At 38.8% G+C, this 6,301-nt stretch overlaps 1 pseudogene; it reads right to left on the bottom strand.

Annotated features, from left to right (window-relative positions):
- Nucleotides 1-320: 320 nt before the first annotated feature.
- LOC127105432 (leucine-rich repeat receptor protein kinase EMS1-like) lies at nucleotides 321-2,731 on the bottom strand (annotated as a pseudogene).
- Between the last annotated feature and the right edge of the window lie 3,570 nt (nucleotides 2,732-6,301).

Raw genomic sequence — 6,301 nt, 5'->3', positions numbered from 1 at the left:
GAATGAGCTCACCATCAACACCCTGGATTTCAAGAAAAGCTTGGTCGTTTTTTCCTCTCTTGCTTCCGTCATAACAATAGTATTGCTGAATGGCATAATAGATGGAGATCCAGATGTACATGAAGATGATATCCTAGTTGTCATGCCATTCCGTTTTGTTTGAAAAATAGGAACTAGCTCTTCACTCTTCCTGTTTGACATTGGACTCTCCCACGGCTTGTTCGCCATCCAGCGTTCTAACAAACCATTTCCTAAGCTCTTGTTGTCACGATTGTGATGATGCTTGAGAGGAGTAACTGATTTTGAGTTCGGACCAACACTCATTCTCTAATGTGCGAAAGAGAGTATGCCATTGCTCTATCACTCTTGATTGCTCCTTCTTGTCTCAGCCTTAGCTTTGCCTTAACTTCATCTACAGTGGAATCTAGCCACAAATTGACACCAGCATCACTACCACCAGTTGCAAACAACTCTGTTTTGCTGAAATTATCGGTAGCTTTGAGGATATCAACCAAAGTTAATTTCAAAAGAGGCTGCTCAAGCATTGCCACGTTGATACTCAAAGGTTCCTTTGATTTGCTACTGCTCAAGAAGTAAAGATTTTGATCCAAACAACTATTCAGTTTGGTATCGTCGAGTTCCTCGGGATCGTGTTGCTTCCTGCTAATCCATCTATGCAGAACAAAAGCAAAGATCAAGGTTATTAATATAACCGTAATGACGATTCCACCAAGCCTCCATGCATTAAACAATGCATATCTACTGATGCTTTTGACATCACAATTTATACCCAACATCTGGCCACAAAGGTTTATGTTTCCCATAAATCGAACCCTTGAAAGGTTTTGGCAAATACCGGTTCTTGGAGTAGGCCCTTCCAATCTGTTTTGCGACAAATCTAGGTAATTCAAATTAACAAGGCTGCATAGCTTCTCTGGAATCTTTCCAGATAAATGATTATCCGTAACATCAAAATACTCGAGTTGCATTAGATTCCCAAGGTCTGAAGGAATCTCACCGGTCAACTGATTTTGATGAAGATCTAAATTCGTCAAATATGAAAGATTTCCCAAAGACCACGACAAGTTTCCGTCAAAGCAATTGTGGCTTAAATTCATTGTCTCGATCCTCCATGTCATGGAGTTTAAGAAAAGCTCCCCCACTTGGCCTGAAAGCCTGTTATTCTGCACGTAAAGACCAACAAGGCTTTGCACACCTGACATAATTGATGGAAGTTCTCCGCTGAGCATGTTATAGCTCAAATCCAAGTGAGTTAACTCCTTCATGTTCCCAAAACTAATTGGAATTGAACCAAACAACATATTTCCTGTCAAATTCAGCTTCACCAAACCAGTTAACTTTCCGAAACTACCAGGAATGGTACCTGAGAGTTGATTATGTCCCAAATATAAACCTTGGAGTGTGACAGCATCTCCAAGCTCTGATGGAATGGAACCTGACAACAAGTTTCCAGACAAATCCAAAGTTGTTAGATTCGTCAAACGCGAGAGTGATCTCGAAATGCTCCCGGAAAGCATGTTGTTGCTGAGCAATAGATCCACAACTACTACACGGCTCCCTAATTCATCTGGTATCGTGCCAGACAATCTATTGAGCGAAAGATCAAACACGCCAAGATGTTGAACAAAGCTCAAATCAGAGACAGTAAGTTGTCGAAAATACGAAGATTCCTTTGACGGAATAGACCCCGACAGATAATTGTGAGAAAGTACCAGACACTGTAATTCACTTAGTTCCACCAATTTGTCAGGAATAGAGCCATTGAGTTGATTGTTTCCAAGGTCCAATGTAGTGAGTGAAACACAATCATCGAGCTCCATTGGAATGTTTCCTTCAAGCATGTTTCCATTCAAATTAAAAACTGAAAGACTTTGAAGACTTCCGATTTCCTTCGGGATAGTACCTTTGAGACGGTTATTGCTAAGAACAAGCCTTTGTAGAATTACAGCACTCCCAATCTCCACAGGAAGTGAACCCTCCAAGTGGTTATTTGCGGCGGAAAACTCCATCAGAGTTGATAAGTTCCACAAACTAGAAGGAATCTTTCCACTGAAATTGTTGTTGTCCAAGTCCAACACCATCAAAGGAAGCTCGAAAAGGTACTTCGGGATAGAACCAACAATCTGATTGTTCATCAAAACCAACTGAGTAAGGTTCTTACAATTAACAAAAGCCTTCTCAATTGTTCCACTAAGATAGTTATCATCAAGACAATCTCCAAAAGTGAAGCAGCATTACAAAGCTCCTCAGGTATATGAACGATCAACAAGTTGCTACTCAAACTGAGATGCTCCATCACAGAACAATTCCCAAGCTCCGGCGGAATCACACCCGAAAATCGATTCGCCGAAAGCAAAAGAAATTCAACATTAGTCCATTTTCCAAGCCAAGAAGGCAAAGGTCCATGGAGAAGATTTTTTTCAGTTGAGAAAGTTCTTATAGGAAGCGCAAAAAGCTCTTGAGGTAGTGAACCAGAAAGTGAGTTGAAAGAAAGCATCACAGACGTTAAATTTGAATAGTTTCCAAGCTTTGATGGAACTGACCCATTGAGCTCAGAAAAGACAAATATCAAAATTTTCAGATTTTTCGACTTCCCAATAAACTTCGGGATTGAACATTTCAAAGGGTTATAAGAAAGGTCAAGTTTAGCCAACGCTTTCAGGTTCTCGATTTCTTCAGGTAATGTACCTTCGATCAAGCAAGAAGGTGAATGAAGAAAGAATGCAAACGAGTGATTGATGGGGAAAAAATTTTCAGGGCCAAAATCGGGGTATGACAGTTGCCCCTATTTAAGTATCTTCAACCAGAGAATATGAAGTAGGACGACCTTCATATGATCATAGGAGAAGATATTTAAATACTAAGAAAACCCTGATTTTGATCCTGAAATGAAAATGCTATGATATGATATGCATGGATGCAAGATTTTTTTTTAATTTATCTGTTAGGGACACAGTGAATGCTTAACAGGAGATGCTACCGGACAGACTGATCTGTGGGGAATGTTGATGGTCCACAGGGAGACAAACAAATGGTAAAAACCAACTCGCTGGGGAAAACAATCCTGCTGGGGAATCAGACACACACTAGAGAGTACTCAAAGTGAAACTCGATGAACGACACTTAGAATACAAGAGATTTCGGCAGTAAGTTCACACATGACTTACTAAACCCGAATAAGAAAAATTTCTACAACGGGTTCATACATGACCTGATAACACTGAAACAATCATAGAGAAAGATTCTTCGAAACAGGTTCATACATGACCTGGTAATACTGGAATGAAAGCTCAACAGCGGGTTCATACATGACCTGACAATGCTGGGGAATATCAAGAAGTTCTAACAGCAGGTTCAGACATGTCCTAACAAACTCAAAAAAATTCATAAAGAGTATATCAGCAGGTTCATACATGACCTGATGACACACTTGAACATTTTGAGAAAATTTCCACAACAAGTTCATACATGACTTGACGATATTGGAACAAAAGGTTCAGCAACAGGTTCATACATGACCTGATAATACTAGAATAAAGGCTCAACAGCAACGGGTTCATACATGACCTGACAATGCTAGGGAATACCAAGAACGGTTCTGACAGCAAGTTCATACATGACCTAACAAATTCAGAGAAATTCAAAAATAGTATATCAACAGGTTCACACATGACCTGATGACAAACTTGAACATTTTGAGAAAATTTCCTCAACAAGTTCATACATGACTTGACGATATTGGAACAAAAGGTTCAGCAACAGGTTCATACATGACCTGATAGTACTGGAATAAAGGCTCAATAGCAACGGGTTCATACATGACCTGACAATGCTGGGGAATACCAAGAACGGTTCTGACAGCAAGTTCATACATGACCTAACAAATTCAGACAAATTCAAAAATAGTATATCAACAGGTTCACACATGACCTGATGACAAACTTGAACATTTTGAGAAAATTTCCACAACAAGTTCATACATGACTTGACAACATTGGAATAATCAAATAGAAGGATTCTTCAAAACAGGTTCAAACATGACCTGGTAATACTAGAATAAAGGCTCAACAGCAACGGGTTCATACATGACCTGACAATGCTGGGGAATGCCAAGAACGGTTCTGACAGCAAGTTCAAACATTACTTGACAACATCAGAAAAATTCAAAAAGAGTATATCAACAGGTTCATACATGACCTGATGACAAGCTTGAACCTTTTGAGAAAATTTCCACAACAAGTTCATACATGACTTGACAACACTGGAATAATCAAAGAGAAAGATTCTTCAAAACAGGTTCATACATGACCTGGTAATACTGGAATAAAGGCTCAACAGCAACGGGTTCATACATGACCTGACAATGCTAGAACATTCAAAGAATTTTCAACAACAGGTTCATACATGACCTGGAAACACTGAAATAATCAACGAACTTTCGACAGCAGGTTCATACGTGACCTGACAAAACAGGAACATTCAAAGAATTTTCAACAACAGGTTCATACATGACCTGACAACACTTGGGAAAAATTAAAGGGAGTTTTATCAATAGGTTCATACATGACCTGAGAATATTGGAAAACATACAAAGCAAGTTTCAACAATAGGTTCATACATGACCTGACACTTTAGAATACATCTGATAGTTCTGGAGATTTCTCACAAGAAATTCATCCAATCACAGATTTTGGAGATTCCTAACAGGGAATTTATGCAAAACAAAGATAAACGGGAGTCTTCTTATAAGTAGATCATCCACGCAAAAGGCTACGATGATTCTTTATAGAGAAATCAAACAAAACCAACATCATTGGAGTTTTCTAACACGAAAAACCTCCAAGCTTATGGGAACTCCTCAAGATGGTGAGTCATACACGACTTTCACGAAACCATCAGGAAAGACAAGGTATTCAAACTCTCTTTATGTGCCAACAACAATTGGACTTTGACCGTAAGAAATGGATTACAACCAGATTCTTTAACGGATTTTGCCAACAACAATGGGACTTGATGAAAGTCATTAGTAAACAATTACCGGCTACAATGGAGTTTTCCAGCAACAACTAGACTTGAAATGATGTTGGCGACAACCAAACTTCATATATCAATCACAAATGTATTTATAAATAGACTGATAGTGATGCCAACGACAATTGGGTTTAAAATGAGTTCTAGTAACAACTGAGCTTGGAATAATGCTATTGACAGCTGAATTTCATGAGACACCAATGAGCCTTAAAATAACGCTAGGGAATGGCATAAGGGTTCTGGAAGTGTGTCAGAACAAAATGTCATGTTCGGGAATTCATCGGAGAGTAAAAGAAACGAATTCTAGAAATGCATCAGAATTACAAGTGATATTCTGGAGATACAACAGAATACAGACATATCCGGTAATATGCCGAGGAAATTCTGGAAATACATCAGAATACAAGCCATACATCAGATAGGTGAGGAAACATCTGGAAACACATCAGACAAGTTATGGAAATACATCAATAAACCATGGAGTAATCCGGAAATTCATCGGATAATCCAAAAAGGAATTGAACCTCATGGACAAATTTTTTGATAGGTGCCAACTGAGTTGGATTTGAAAATGACTACAAAAATCGGATGATGGTTTAAGGGCACCAAAGACAAACTGGAATTAGAGGTCAAAGGATATAGGATCAACAACAAGACCCGAGTCAATGCAAAATGAGCACGAAGCACATTTCGGCTATGCATGATTTGAATTCTTTTATGCATGATATATGAATAATCATAATTATGGGAATGCTGACACTTGAGTGGACTGGGAGTTGTAGAGGCTTTTTATGGATATCATGATTCCTTAACACCGAGAACTCAACCAAATATTTTGTGATAGATGTTGCCAAAGGAGGAATCTATCAAGCTTGACAACCACAACTTAGCCAAATGGATCCTTTTGGATGATTAACGAATCGTGCTAGCATAACTTTCAGGCACTCGTCTCAAAATCAATAGTTGTTGACATATGGCAGAATATGTTTGAGCAGTTTGAAAGCATGAAGGGGGTCTGCCCCTTTGTGGCTCATCTTGCCCCAGTCTGTTGGGTCTTTGAAAATGTTCACCTTGAAAGTGGATTTGGAAACAACTTGCCATGAGACTACTCTAATACCTCAAAATTTTCCCCCCTCATTCATGCATTCATTTTTAGGTCATTTAACATTTCATATTCCATTTCATCATGTCAATCGGAATTAGATCCAAGAAGCTTAAATATCATCCAAGACACTTTGTGGGTCCTATC

The sequence above is a fragment of the Lathyrus oleraceus genome, chromosome 1 (genome assembly GCF_024323335.1).
Source record: "Lathyrus oleraceus cultivar Zhongwan6 chromosome 1, CAAS_Psat_ZW6_1.0, whole genome shotgun sequence".
Taxonomy (NCBI): Eukaryota; Viridiplantae; Streptophyta; class Magnoliopsida; order Fabales; family Fabaceae; genus Lathyrus; species Lathyrus oleraceus.
The sequence above is the reverse complement of the archived record's forward strand: the minus strand, read 5'-3'. Positions and strand labels throughout refer to the sequence as shown.